General features: G+C 43.1%; 1 protein-coding gene across 3 annotated transcripts in view; it reads right to left on the bottom strand.

Annotated features, from left to right (window-relative positions):
• Positions 1-14193, bottom strand: part of ST3GAL6 (ST3 beta-galactoside alpha-2,3-sialyltransferase 6) — a 58627-nt gene extending 44434 nt beyond the window's left edge. The window contains exon 1 of one of the 3 annotated variants that reach the window (XM_080797960.1): positions 13917-14193. The gene's annotated coding sequence lies outside the window, so the exon portion shown is untranslated. Of the gene's footprint in view, positions 1-13381 lie in introns of all 3 variants that reach the window. The other 2 variants (XM_080797958.1, XM_080797959.1) reach the window with 2 other exon arrangements.
• Positions 14194-15897: the final 1704 nt, after the last annotated feature.

The raw sequence follows: 15897 nt of genomic DNA, 5'->3' as shown, positions 1-15897 counted from the left end.
TACACAGAAGAATTGAGGCTGCTGACAGAGCAATGCTGGAAACAGTTAACAGCTGATCTCGGGGAGTATGTACCCCTCGCAGGAGCTCACAGCCCTCCCCAGCCCTGGCCCGGGCAATGTTACTCAAATTCTACAGCTGGGGACACAGAAAGGCTTAGAAAGGCCTACCTGTCCAAGGTCTCAAACCTGAAGGTGGCAAGCCAGGGTTTGGTCTAGGCAGTCTGCTGCCTGAGTCCTTATTCTGGACCCGTAAGCCGTGAGAACTTCCCAGGAGCAGGTGAATCTGGAGCTTTCCCCCCATTGACGATTTATTCTGTCAACTTTCATTTTTCACAGAATGGCATCGTGAATGAGATGTATTAGAATAGCTTTAGTCTCATTCCCAGAGTCTTGATAAATACACGGTTCCTGGTAAGAACCTATTCCGTTAGGAAATGTTACACAGAATTTTTTATTACAAAAATGTTAACAGAAGTCCATATGTTAATATAACAAATGTTCCTGAGCCCATTAACTGAGATAACCATATCTTCTCAGGGACTTTTTATTTATTTATTTATTTTAAAGATTTTTATTCATTTATTTGACAGAGAGACAAGATCACAAGCAGGCAGAGAAGCAGGCAGAGAGAGAGGGGGAAGCAGGCTCCCTGCTGAGCAGAGAGCCCAATGTGGGGCTCGATCCCAGGACCCTGAGGTCATGACCTGAGCCAAAGGCAGAGGCTTAACCCACTGAGCCACCCAGGTGCCCCCAACTCAGGGACTTTTAAAAATGCACATTTATGTGCTCCTTCCTATTCCTGTTCCTCTTCTCCCAGGGACAACCACTATCATGAATTTGATAGAGAGCCAGTCCACTTTTTATTCATAGGCCTCTGGCTCATTCTTTTCAAGCTCTGTAGAATATTCTATCCACCAAATATATCATAAAGTTATCCATTCCTTACTAACAGACATTCAGGTTGCTTTCAGAGGACTGCTTATCTAAATGCCATTTTGGAGCCAAAAAATTTTTTTTTCCAATCTAGATAAAATACTTTACTGAGACAGTGAATATTACAAATTGCTAGAAATACTTTAAAATTGAAATTTCCAGGGCACCTGGGTGGCTCAGTCAGTTAAGCATTTGCCCTTAGTTCAGGTCATGATCTCTAGGTCCTGGGATGGCTTCCTGCTCTGCAGGGGGCCTGCTTCTCTCTCTCTTTCTCTCTCTGTCTCTCTCTCTCCCTCCCTCTGCCCTTCCCCACCACTCATTCTCTCTATCTCAAATAAATAAATAAAATCTTCTAAAAAAATAAAATTGAAATTTCCCTTTTAAATAGGATTTTTCTCTAAAGAAAGAAATCTTTGATAATTCAAGTCATATAGAGATACCTAGATAATTAAAATACTATCACTCTCTGAAAAGGGGAAGTTAAGTGTATTTTAAATGGGAAAGTAAAATTTCCAGCTAAATTGAATCTATACTAATCCTGTTCAAGACAAAACATAGTGAAGAGAAAGTAGGTGGAGAAAACAGTCTGTATCCTACAACCACTTTCTCTTCTTGGGCACACCACACTGGGCAGAAAAATCAGAGCATTTGAGCAAGCAGATAAACAAAACAAACATTTCTCTGGAATGCTTTGTTCTGTGCTTTGGCCAGAAAACAATCCAAGGTACAACCACACAGAAAGATAACCAAATTTTTCTTTAGAATCAAGGGATTGGCAAGTGCCTACTATGTGCCAGGGTCAATGTTTGATAAAGCAGACAATTAGACAAAACCATAAAATGATCTTGAAGTTGTTAGACCTATAAACAGTGTGACTAAAAACAATCACTGATTTACATCAATGAAACTTTTTAGCTCAAGGACACTGTAGCAAGTTTTATTATAAAGTGTAAACTGAAATTAACTCTACAATTCTGTGAAGAACCATCTCCGGGACTGCTATGCCTTTAACATTGTTTTCTATAAAAAAAAGATTTCTGGGAAAGCCTCAAAAGGCAGATTTTTAAAATATGGATAACTGTTCACTAATGGCTGCATTCTTCATACTATAAGATAACTTCGTCCAGAAATGCAAAAAGGGAATTTGAAGAAGGACATTTGTCTTCAGAAGGAAAGGGAACTCAAGTCTCCTAGCAGATTTCCAAAGAAGTATACAGCATCCCCACATAGGTTAATAGAAAAATAAATCTGGGTTTCAAATGAAAGAAGTAGCTCCATCACACCGAGGGTCCCAATGTGTGGCCCCATTTTCACACAACCAGCCACATGTTTTAGCACATTCCATAGGCAAGCCAAGGAGATATCACTTCTAGATCCCTGGGCTCCGGCCCAAGAAATCCTCCTGAGCTTAGGAAAATACTTCCAGGCTTCTGGAGGTGGCCCTGAACCCAAGTTAAATTTATCCTACCAGCAGTTCAATAAAATAACTGGCCAAGAGGGAGCAGCTTCATCATCCACTCGTCCATCTGTCCATCCACCACAGGTATTTATTACCCAGATATCCCATGGCACGAGATCTCAGAGTGTAAGGGGTATCTGAGTCAAGAGAGCGAGTCCATACAGTCACACATTTAAACAAAGACAAACGTACCAAACGTAACCTTCGGCCTCATTCTAACCTCTTACCAAGAGATTCAAAGTGCGCATCTTATTAGTTTTCATTGCATAATATGTGTATTGTACAGAATACACGATTAGCCCAAAAGCTACGATTTTTTTTTTTTTGCATTCCCCCTCAAAGGGCAAAATAGAAATAGGAATAGTATACACAGTAAGAACTAGAAGCTGAAAGAGACTCAGCATGAGAATAAGGCATCACAAATAGAACAGAAACCAAAAGTAGGATCACTTAAACCTTTGAAACTTTCCCCCACGTCCAGTGATTTTTAAAAAATGTCCTGAAGACTACCCCATAGTTAGTAGCAGTATGTAATGACTTCTGAACAGAAAGGAAGGGGCATATGCTATGGACATACAAAGCTAAGGGACAGAGTTTATGCTAAGAGCATTTAAGTCAAAAGCCACGAGTCCCTAGGTCCCAAAGCAAGGGTACAAAAGAAGAGCAGAGGAAGTGGCCCGAGTCCATGGAGTCACCCTGGGGACCTTAGAACAGTACGGTCCTTGTGGTTCCCTAACACCAGAAACTCAGCTCAGGGGAAAAAAAAAAAAAAAGATAAGTTGGAAGGCAGACTAAAACTAATTCTTCACTAAATAAAGTACTCTGTTATCCAATATGCTCTTCATAGTTCCTTATTACTTACTAAAGCCTAATTGTTGGACAGCTTTTTGATCTGACTGCTTTTTTATTTTTTCAGATGAGAACTGGTCTTTCATATACCTAATGTCGGCAAAATGAAACCTTTACTTACAGCATGCCATACTATTTGAAAATAGAGATTTCACTTAAAGAATAAAGTTGTTCTAGAGCTATTTAGAATACCTGGATGTTAATTCAAATTAAAGAGAAACAGAAGAAGAAAAGATTACCATACGGCTGTGAACATCGCAACAGTGGTTAGGTTGTGGGTGGGGGGGGAGCGGCAACAGGGTGGGAGCCCACGCTGCACTCCTGGAGGGCAGACAACGCACTAGCTCTTCATCTAGAGGTAGGATACATGGGTGGGCTCACTGGGAAGAAATGTAGCAAACTACACTTACGTCGTTTTGTACTCCTCTGTAATACTTTAAAAAAAAAAAAAATAGAGGAATTGGAGCCGTCCAAGAAACAGAGGTCTTAGCAACCCAAGCAGAGGCTCAGAGAGGGGCATTGTCTGAGAGAAGCCACCGCCCAAGCGTCAGCCACTTGAGCGGCCAGTTTACCTGAGATGGTCAACTCCTAGGAACAGGTGTGTTACCACAAATGCTCAAGTGATTTACTTCAGATGAGAAAAATGTGAAGGCCGAGGAATACATATATTTGAACTGGCAGATTGGCAACTTCTATAAATGGGTGATAATTAAAAATTCTGTCTGATAAGCAGAGACCCATTATAAGTCCTAAGGATACATTCTCCCCTCAACAGTGCTGGAAACATGCTAGGGCACTTTTTGCTTTGCCCTCTGTTTTCCTACCCTCCTTGCAGACCTCTCCCACACATTCCATTTTCAGGCTAATTACAGTTCAAGTAAGTTCCAGTGTTTTTTCTTTCACATCTCATTCTTCTCTGGGAATTCTAAACTCTTGTGGTTAGGGTGCTCTGGGTCTGATTGCTTAATCTCCAAGCAAGAGAAATCAACACCAAAGGACAAAGTTAAAATGCTGGACACCACTCAGACTTAGCAGAAGACTTATTTTTGGAGTAAAAACACACAGCATCTAATTATAGAAAATGAAGCTATGAACAGAAACACTTGGCTTTCTATTGTGTAAAATGTATAAGAGGGTACCAAAAGTCTCAAGGCTCCGAATTTGTAGTGATCTCTTAACACTTCTCCCTGGATATCTCTGTCCCTATTCTCACATTGCACATAGAATCCCATGCTTCAGAAATCTCAAATGACATTTAATATTTCTATGTTTGAAATACTTGGGTTATTAAAAATGAGAGCTCTAACATCAATGATACATCACCATTACTAATGCTTCCATCATTTTCTCATGAAAGCAGCAAATGGAAGAGATGTATTCCATGATGTAAAATCCAAGTCCAATGTTAGAAGCAATGTGAAGAATTTGCCTATTATAAATTGTCCATATAGACCTTCATTCCCCAGGTGCATAACCTCCTAGGGAGATCTAAACATACAGGCCATAGGTCTCTGAGTCTGACTGAGCTGACACCTACATTCTCTCCTGTGGCATCTCCTAAAATGCTTGACTTTGAACATTATGGTCTAAAAGCACTAACCTTTGCACAGTTCTTAGTCATTCTCAACACTGTTTCATGCTCCAGCACCTCTGACCATGCTGTCTGCGCTTTCTGGAACGTTCTCCTCACCTTCCCAACTGTTCCCCTCCCCACCATAGCTCAGAATCATCTTTTGTATTCTGCTCTTGGGAAGGACTTTACGTTCAACCTTCACTCTGCATTTGGATGAGGACAGAGGAGAGTCTAAGAAAGAAAGCATGTGTATAGCTGTTTCAAGAATAAGAGTAACTATCATACTTTTTAAACCATCTAAAAAAACTCAGGCTAAAAGATGTTGAGATTTTTAGTGGGCATCTGAATACAGCAATTTTTACTTCTTAACCCTAGTTTATTGTGAAAAACTCCTAGTGCTATTCAACCAAAAGATTTTCATCCCCAATTCCACCCAAAGCCCACATGCCTGCACATGCATGCATGTGGGGGCACACGTGTGTGCACACACATACACACACACTGCATTCCTCCATGTGACCTTGGATCCCTCTCTAATAAATAGCACAGCACCTGGCACATCGTAGGTGCCCAAACATTTGTTCTTGTTCACCGAAGAATAAAGAAATACAACAACACGAGTACATTAATAAAGTTCAAAGTGAAGCCGGGTGCTGAGATGAAACAGACTTAAGGGAAAATTAGAGCTTGATGCAGTCAAGCAGAAAGTTGTTCTGGAGAAAGTTAATTTTTAACTATGTGAGGGAGAACAGCGTTATAATAATAGCTATCATCATAGAGTTATAACAACAATAATGGCGTAATACGGTTAAATGGTATTTGGCAGAAACTATGCTGACCTGTTTGTATGTGTTTTCTTTAATTGCAATACTGTGATGTGGCCATTATGTCGATTTTATAAATAAGGAAAGTGATGCCAAGAGTCATTAGGCAACTTAGGGAGAGTGAGGCAGTTATAAGCCATGAAGCTAGAAAACCAACACAAGTTATCATCTGGCCTGGGTGGGGAAGGGTAGAGTGGAAGGGGAAAGAAAGGCAAGACGTATCAACAGAACATCTCTAGTTAAAGCACTGAAGGCTTGCCGTGACTACAGGTTCAAACGGGAGAGTAAAGTGAAAGGTAGCATCATGAGATAACAGAAAACTTCAAAGACCAGCTGGAGAAATTCTCTGGATTCTTGAGTAGAAAAAAATTTCCATAATGAAAACCATGCTTAAAGGATGTTATCATAAAAGGTACATGGACAGGAATACTGGTGATCACAGGTAGAGAGCTTAAGTAGAAGATATTGTGTAAGAATATGACTGTATCATTTTATGGCTGGAGCAGAAGACCTCTACCCACAAAAGGTATAAAAACTTTTTTTTTTTTTTTTTTTGGTAATAGGAGGACCAGATTTGTCCTTCGAACAATTCAGTACCTAGAAAACATATATAGCTACTTCATGATCAGAAAGCATACCTCTCTCTCAATATCCTGCTTATCAAAAAATTCTATTTCTAATTTATGTGTAGCACAGCCAGAATCAAGCAAGAGTAATTAGCTAAACTACTTAGACATTAACCTAAATTTTGGCTCCAAATATCAAAAGTAATTTGAAAGAAGTGTCCTTTATCTCACAAACATCATTTACATGTACAACAGAAAGTTCTTTTAGCTTTCAGGTTCTATCAGTTAAATAAAATTATAAATTAATTTAATCGCTGTTGCTAAAAAGGAATTGAATATCCTTTCATACCCTAGTTGAAGGCCTGGATTATCATCTAATTGTTCTTGTCTAAAAGGACCTGGATAACCCATTTTCAACTTGTGAATACAGCTATAAACTATCTATTAAAATGTCAGGGTGCTGTTTTTTTTTTTTTTTTTTTTAAATCTCTACCTTCTTCTTATTCGGCCCCATGCTAAACTTAGAAAACGGCCACATTCCCTCATCTTCACCTCCTCTACCGTCTAATCCATAAACAACTCTTATATACTAAAGGGCTGCACAAGGTTTTAATACAAGCATTTAATTTTGTTTCATACATTTTATCTTATTTATCTGTTTCTTTTCAAACATTTTTAATTTTAATAAAAGCAGCACCATCTGTTGTGCTGCCCTAAATATCTGCAATAGAATATTTCTAAGAAGAAAATGCCACCAACTGTCAGGCACAAAGGACTGATAACCTCTCTGAGGACTGAAATCTGATGGGGTAGGGGGAGCGGACTCCATGGAGACAGCTGGAAAACCAGAAGGCTGTGTTTATATAGCATTATGTGTTTGTAGGACAGAAAGTCTAGAAGGCAGAACTCTAAATATTTAGAATTTTTTAAATATGAATACAGAATATCTCTATTAACCAAAACAGTGCTCTGGAAGACACCCTTCTTGCTGAGAAACTCTGTCACTGAGTCTCAGCTGGAGCTCCCAGATGGCCCCTCCCATGCCCCTCAGCTCCCAGGCCTTCCTACCCAGGCTCTTCTTCCCATTCCCCAAGATTGCCCAGCTCTGGCAATCTTGAGGAAGAGAACTTTTGACGCCTCAGGGTATTTGTATATATCTCATTTAATCAGCTTAAATGATGCCTAATAGGAATCTAAGGAAGTCCATAAAGAGTGTTGGGACTTGAGAAATGCGTGTCTCTGCCTACAGAAGTGCCTGACACTGTGGACTTAAAGATGTGCTGTGAAAGAGGGAAATGACTTTGTTATTCACACCTTTGGCACACACATTTATTTCCTCAGTAGTACGACCACAGACCTGACTAACCCAACTCAAATAATCATAAATTACAAATTATGAAACTATACTGTAAGTTTACTGGGGCCCTGGCTGGCTCAGCAGATTGAACATGTGACTCTTGCTCATGGGGTCATGAGTTCAAGCCTGGCTTAGAGCTTACTCAAAAAAAAAAAAGAAAGAAAGAAAAGAAAAAGAAAGAAAGAAAGAAAGAAAAGGAAAGAAGTAAGTTTACTGTACATGGAAACAAATTTAAAACTATCCATCTGATGATATTTACATACTGGTCTCCTTCTGGTCAACACAGGAACACTATAATATTTTCAAAAAGAAGAAACTTTTCAAAGCCAAGAGAGTTTTAATTAATATATACAAATCCACAGGGATGAATTCATCTTCCACCTGCTTTCTCCAGTGGGTAAAGTTTTTGAGACACAAAGATGATAATCCTCATAGTTATAAAAATGAATTATAATAGTTAAAAAGACGTTACAACTGAGCTAATATAGCAACACTGTGGGTTAATCCATGGACACTGACTGAGTCATCTGACAAATGTTTGTTCTCTCCGTAACGTTCTGGACACTGCACCAGGTACAGAAGACCAGGGGTGAACAGGACAAGTTATGCCATCAACCAGAAACAGATACAAAAAGCTGATAGTGAGTTGTTCCAGTTATGTATATTAGTGACAAGAAGTATTTAAGTTAATAAACAGAGCATCTGGCTAAAGAATTTCAATAATGATTTTCACTCTAAGGAGTGTACCAAGCTCCCCCAGACGGTAATATACTGGTGATGAGGCACTTTTCTGGAGTCAAAGGACAACAGCTAAAATGCTGGGGACTTGTTCATTTCTGATAAACCAGTGCTACTAGAAGATAATAGCTTGGACATAAGCCTTCATGATTAAAGTATTACTCTAAGTTCATCTACAAAGACCAATACAAAAGAAATTTCTCAGGCATAGGATATTCCCATAACAAAGAGTCCAAGAATCTTGCACATTTCTACTGAAACTGTATTCTAAAAAGCATGAACACCTCCCGTAACAGACTGCGTAGACATTAGCCTGTCTGGGAGGGAAGGAGCAGGTATTCAGGAAAAGGCAAGGCCTTTGGATTACTTAAATTTTCACCTCTTCTGACAATCATTGTCTTACGAAAGATATCAACTGCAAGTGATTTGCCTAATTAACGTTAATTTTTAGTATCTAGTTTCAGATACCACCCAGCCAACCCAGAGACTTCCTAGAGCTATCTAGAGGTTCAGTCTGGAGAGAGGTTGAGAACTCAGAGCTAGTGATGCAGAGTCGTATGCATGACGATGAAACTACGAGCATATGGATTTATTTCAGAGGCTAAGAGGTCCAGGGCCCAGGGTCCTTTGAGCCTTGCTTTTCTGCATGGATGCCTGTGCCCTAGCCTGGGGTGAGGAAGGAGAAATCACTGATGGCCAATTAACAGAGAGAATAAAGCTGACTGAGGGTGAATGTGTGTGCATAGGAGTGTGCGTATGAGAGAGAGAGAAGGAGAGAGGGAGAGGGAGAGAGAAAAAGGACAACAGGGAGAGGAAGTGAGAGACACCAACTGGGAAGCCCATGCCCGCTACGCAAAGACTGACTTAATCTCTAATTAAAAAACTCTGGTGGCATCCCATTCTAATGAAAACACAATTCAAGCTCTTTTCCAAGACTTGAAGGCTTCAGATGACTGTCTCCCACCTTGAAACTCTCCTTTTGCACTCCTCTCCATCTACAAGTTCTCCAAACGCCCCACCCATTCATGCCTCAGGGCCTTTGCAGTTGCTGTTCCCTCCTAGAAAGGCTCTTCCTTCTGGCCTTCACTTGACAGCCGCTTCTCATTATTCACATTTCAGTTCAAATACTACTTCCTCTGAGAAGCTCCCTCTCTAGCACACCCCGAGGTGTACTGCCTTGTATCTGAAAGATATTTTTTTCATTTATTTGTACCTTGATTATTGACTCTGTTTCCCACAAAAACATAAGGTCTATAAGAGCAGGGTCTCCGTCTCTCTTGTTCAACAATGCATGCCCTACCCCCCCACTCCCCGCACCTAGAACATCTCCCGGTAGGTAGCAGATACTCAGTGAATCTTAGCTGAAACTCAATTCCCCCCTCAAGGATGACTATGCAGAAAGTCACCCAGGATTCACCACAAAAACCACTCTTTGCTCTGTTGCCACCCCTACCTTCCACCACAGTGACTGCGACCCACAACCACACCAACTCCGGACCAGCTTCCACAACCTACGGCTGGTCGCTTCCCTTGCGAATATCTCCAGCTTCCTTGCCATGTCTTCATCTGGAGGCTTCGTTCTCCTCATCTCCTATAGACCTTTCCATTCCCAACCAGATGAAAGCCGGTCAAGGTTTAAAGAATACTTCAAAGACCAGCATTACATGCTATTAAGCACACTGTGTCTTAGGTAAAAGGGCAAAAAGAAAGAAGGGGGGAAAAGAACCTCTTTTCACCCAGCTTTTCAGTGTTTGTGATTTAAAAAAAAAAAATTCCCAAGGGCTGGGTGTTTTCCTTCCTCTCTTTCCCAGTGGTCCAAGAAGAGGAAAGCCCCTCTCCAGTCAATGCAGAAGGATGACAGTAAATGGTAAGCTGGCCATCCCCCAACCCTGTGGATGACAAAAAGTCTCCCAGAAGAGGAAATTGGGCCATGGAACAGAGACTCAGCTCCTTAACTTTCTTTTACTCTCAAACTCATCCCCAGGATCTTACCCTTTCTGAGCCTGTCCATATGGCAGCCAAGTTCCTGATCAAGTCTAAGACCCCACTGCTTATTCAGTGCTGGGAGTCACCACCTGGGGAAAGAACTCCTGCCACCTCACCACGCGAGGGGACAGTTCTTCTGACATCCTAATACAGAACCAGAAATACAGTTTCTAACATGCTGTAATGTCCACTGTATCCTTTGTACACTATACACCAAGCCTGCTCCAAATCAAATACGTTTTTTATTGAAGTACAATTAACATACAGTGTAATAACAAACATATTTTTATTTTTAACCCATAAAGGGTTCACCTGGAAGTTCTGATGTGTTCTGTTATCCACTGTAGTTAGAATAAACAGCAGAGGTTCACTGAAACTGCGAGAGCAGGGATATGCCCCTGGGTAGGCTTCTTCTAGGCAAGAAGGCTGAGTAGGAACTTCAGGGAAAATATATCCAGAATGAAAAGAATTTTTGGAACACAATGCCTTGGAGATAACATAGCCTCCTGAATTTGGCCAGACACAGCACACCAAAGTGGCACATCAAAGATACAAAGAAGACAGAAGATAACTCATTGATGAAAGTCAGGACCTATCAGAAGGAAAGGCAAAGTATGCAGACCACCTGTTCAACTGAGGGGTAATTAAGAAAGTATATTCAGATCAGAGGATATATCCCTTGAGTGTGTACAAGGCAAAGTTGAACGACATGCACAAAGAATATACACTACAGAGGTTTCCTGGGAGGGTGTAAGGCAGGGGTTAAGCAGACCTTTATGTGATCCATTCTAAGTCACTTATGCTGGGACAATCTTAGGGTTTTTTTAAACTATAAAATGGAGCTAATTATGCCTGTTTCATACAGTTGGTGGGAAGATTTAATAAAATAACACACGTGAACACACCGGGGATCACGGTGCCTGCCATGTGAGCTTTATGTTCCCTATCTCCTTCATAAGCATCAGCTGGAATGCTTATTAAATAACTATCCGGCCCCCAACCCTGGATGGAATCGTAGTTTCCACAGAAGCCAAGTGGTAATCTGCATGGCTAGCAGAAGATGTTTATCAGAGACATATAGGAAATGTGGCAGATTTCACCTCTCTCCTACAATATTCCACATAAGGTGGAACACAGAAGTATCTCCAACAGAAGACAACAGCTACCACTATGTTCTGGAATGAGATAACTTGAGAATTGCAATTTTCACAAAAGACAGACTTATGTTTAAGGTTTTTTTTGTTTTTTCTTTAACAGTCTTTCAGTGGTACTCTTCTGCCAATTACTGTCTGTTCCTTTCTGAGCCTCAAAGATTTTTATGGATTTGGGGCAGAACAACAAACTGAATATTTCCAACAAATCTGAAACGTGATCTCATTTTGTTGCATCTTTATAAGGAGACATATAATCTGGGACGGTGACATTCAGGGACTATGGTAAAAATATCACTCCAGGAAAGAAGCTCCACTGAGCAAGGAATGAAGATGTCCTCCTCCATATGAACAATTAAGGAAGACTCACGAAGCCCAATCAGGGTGATACAATCAGCTTCTGAAAAAGTTTTCTCCTTATAAGCCAAGGCTGCCATTATCTAAAGTGTCTCTGAGGGCCTGGTGGCTCAGAGGGTTAGGTGTTCTACTCTCGATTTTGGCTCAGATCATGATCTCAGGGTCCAGAGATGGAGCCTGGTGTTGGGCTCTGTGCTCAGCAGGGGGTCTGCTTGAAGATTCGTCTCCCTTTGCCTGTCCTCTCCTCCCCCCACGTTCGGTCTCTGAAATGAATAATTCTTTTAAAAAAACAATAAAATAAAGTGTCTCTGAGGCAACTGGTCTTATTCAGTGACAACAGACTACAAAACAACCTGAGTGTCTCTTTTGCATATCTGGGTGTGAAAAGCAGTCCTTGCTGAGAAGAAAAGGAAGCTACACAACCAATTTACAAATGTCTAATCAACTTGTTTTCAAAAGGAAAATAACCTCTTACCCCCGACCAGATCTTCCCAAGTACTTTAACATCTCCGTGTGAATAAGACAGTGTCACCGTCTGCAGTTGGGAGAGGAAGTCTGAAGACCGGAAAGTCAAACACCCACACGATAGCACAGTACAGGCAGCCATCAGAAACCTAAACATCAGTGTGAAAACGGGGAGAAGAGCCAAGGAGGGCAAGGAGTTTCTGGCCCTCCTGCAGTTCCCTTAACTATCCACTTAATCAGAATACTCAGATGCATGTGACTTTTTTGAGTTTAGAATCTGCGGTTTTTGTGGTTTCTGATGGCATCCACGGATGTTATTCCTATCCCCTCTCCCACATACAGTTTTTAAATATTACCTTTTAACAGCAAGCACCACCCCCACCCCCACCCACACACACCTCTCCCCACCCCTTCTACTTTAGATCCTGTAAGAAGGTGTTTGGGGTTTGTATTTAGTTTCTAGAAATCGTCTACAGATTTTCTTTTAAGCCAAAATAACAGAAGAAAGAGGCTGAGATCTCCAGAGAACCCTAGAGCAACGGCCTCAAAATGACAAGTCGTTTCTTTTTTACCTTGAAAACTAACGGGAGCCCAAACCTTGAGTTTCTCAACCACCGCTCAACCACCGCTCTTTCCCCCAAACTGCCTCGATGCTTGTTTTGTTAGGTCTAGTTCTACTGTGGCGGGAAGGAGGGTTTGTTGGAAATTTTTCTAAGATAAAAGACGAGAACCTTCCAGATCTCTAGCCCCCATTCGCGGAGAGACCCTTTTACAAAACAAAGGTGAGCAAGGAGCCCCCACCCTTGTTGGCACGCGAGTGCCCAAGCTCCCCTAAGATTTGAGAAAAGCGGGTCCCAAAGCAGGTCCTCCCGACTCGCAGCGCCCCTCCTCCCGCCCTGGGGGTCCGAGCGCCCGGCAAGTCCTCTCCGCCCCGGGTGTCCAGTCTCTCCAGCCCCTCAACCAGGAGGCCGAGCGCTCGGACGCTGCCGGGGTCGGAAGGGTGCGCGGAGGGGGCTGTCGGTTCAGCGTGCCCCCTACCCGCGACGCTCAAAGGCTGCACAGACCCCAGGCCGCCCCAACCAGCGTGGGGAACTCGGTCTCCCCGACCCCCAATCCCCCTCACCCGGGCAATGCAAACGCGCAGGGAAGCCGGCGGGAAAGAGTTACCCTCCAAGGCCCAGGAGCGAAGACTGCAGGGGTGTGCGGGGCTGGGCGGCTGGAGGCCCGCTGCTCTCCGCCCGCCGCCGCTCGCTCCAGCCGGCTGCTGCTGCTCCCGCGGCGCCTGCCGCATCGGGCCGCCGAAGCCCAAGGCCGGCGGAAAAAACCGGAGGAAGGTGGCCCGGGTTAGGCTTGGCGCGGGCACGACTCCTCCACCGACCAGGCGGGCGAGCTGCGGAAAGCGCCGCGCCACTGAGAGTCGGAGGCGCCCGCCAGCCTGTGCGCTGCCCTTCGCGCCCGGTCCGGATCCCGGGAGACTGCGCCGAGCGCCTCCGGAGCCGCGGGGAAGCTCCTCCTGCTCGGCTGCTGGCGCCAGACGCGCGGTGACCACGGCCGCCCCCAAGTTCACGCAGGAAGGTGCGATGCAGAGGGAGACTGAGGGGGGCTCCGCGTCCCCGGAGCAGGGAGGCCGGAAAGCAGGGCGACCGGAAAGCCCGTACCTTTCGGGCTGGGCGGACACCAGCCGCGCGCCCTTCCCGGGCGTCCCGGACAGGAAAATCACCACGAAGGGAGGGCCGGGGAAAAGCAGCGGGTGGCTTCAGGACAAGGTAGGAGGATCGAGTTCCACAGCCAAGAAGACACTCCCATCCCACCTTGGTTTGTTTGGAAAGCTGCAGCGGGGAAAGTGTGGGGCGGCCAGGGTACTCCCCTTCCCCGCCGGGGTGGCGGGCCGCAGAAAAAAACACATTTGCTTGGCGCACCGGGGACTTCCGTGACACCAAGTGAGGCAGGCGGTTTGGTCCCTAGCAGAAAGGGAGGGGGTGTTCAGAACTCGGGAATTCCTGGGCTCCGCCTTTCAAGGACAAATGTGTTGGTGCTCTTTGTCTTTTGGAGGAGACGTTACTTTAAGGAGAAGAACGAAGGTGGGACGTGCATTTTTCTTTCTTGTTAAAATAGCTCTCTTGAGAAAAGCATAAATTAATAATGTCCTCATACTTGGATGGCTCTGAATACTTTTTATATTTCAGTGTTTGTGAAGTAACTCATTGTCTAGCAACATTCAGTTAATAGCTCCAGCCTTTGGACAGTGAACATCGTAATCACATGCCATCAAATGACCCCAGAGAGAAGAGCCACAGACTTGGTTCTAATTCAAAGCGGCAGCGTGTCACCGCACTGAAATAAAGTCCTTCATCTGTGCTGGCCCTTCTGGTATTTGTGTTAATTTTAACAACAGCCCTAGGAGACAACACTTGTTTTTATCCCGGTTTTACCAATCAAAAAACGTGAGTGTTCAGAAAATGCCTATCTCCTTCCTTTTCTACAAATTGCCTTTGAAGTAACCCACACAAATTTTGAAGGTCGCTCCGGAGACATCAGGGTAGTGAATGATGTTTGGGGAATTTGCCCACCTGGGTCAATTTTCCTTGAGGTTGCTTAGCTCTTTTTAGTTTTTCCTGAGTTCCTTATTATCCTTCTTTTGTTCACGATCTTCAGAATTAAACCAGTATTATACCTCATTCACTCAGTCCTTAGGTTTTTTGGATCTGCAGTCATGTGCTAAGGGGACAGGTCATCTGCTATTCTTAGGTGGCATTTGTGCTGCCTTATAGGAGTGGCCAAAAAGACACTGTTCACCCTAACATCATTCAAATTCCACCTCCTCCACTGGCATGCCTTGTGACCTTGAGCATGTGCCTTAACCTCAGTGTACTTCCTTTGTGCCACTGGTAAAAGAGAGATAAAACAACCTATCTTCAGGGATTGTTAGGATTTAAATAGATGATGATCTAAAGAATTCTTGGCCCAGTGCTTGGCACAAAAACCATCAGTTCAGGAAATAAGACTGGTCACTGACCAACATGAGTCAGTTACTGCCTATGCATCATATCTGTTCCTCCCTTCCATCCTGCAAGCGAGAAGAATCTCATTCTAGAAATGAAGAAATATAGTCTGGAGATTAAGAAATGTGCCCAAGGTCATTCTGTCTACATTGAAGCTGTGACTCAAATGAAAGTCCCTGAGACCAAGATCAGTTTTCTTTCCAGAAGACCTCATGTCTATCTTGTTATGTGGGCAGGGACCTTTGAGCTGTGTAACATTAATTTTTTTCAAATGCAGGATAATATCATTGTATGGGCACATGATTGCAACTATGCAAAAATTTTGAATTCCTGTGGAAAATGATAAAGAATTAAGCAGGGTAATGGGATTATAGGGTTTAAGCTCTCTCTGGGATAGTGTTTTTGGCAATTGTTTTGGGGAAAATGTTTTCACTGTAAATAAATGTAATTTAGCCTTTGTATAAAAGGCGTATTCTAATAAAGTTAGAGCGGAAGGACCAGGAAGGAGGAGAGGACTGTTGGAAGATGCAAATTCTTTTAATGGTCCCAAAATCATAATATTTAGGCAGTGTACATATAAGTTTGGCCACGTTTGCTAGGTTTCTTTTGTGCTTATGGATGCTACAGTCTCTTTGTT

Source organism: Martes martes, assembly GCF_963455335.1.
Source record: "Martes martes genome assembly, chromosome: 1".
In the NCBI taxonomy this organism is placed as follows: Eukaryota; Metazoa; Chordata; class Mammalia; order Carnivora; family Mustelidae; genus Martes; species Martes martes.
The sequence above is the reverse complement of the archived record's forward strand: the minus strand, read 5'-3'. Positions and strand labels throughout refer to the sequence as shown.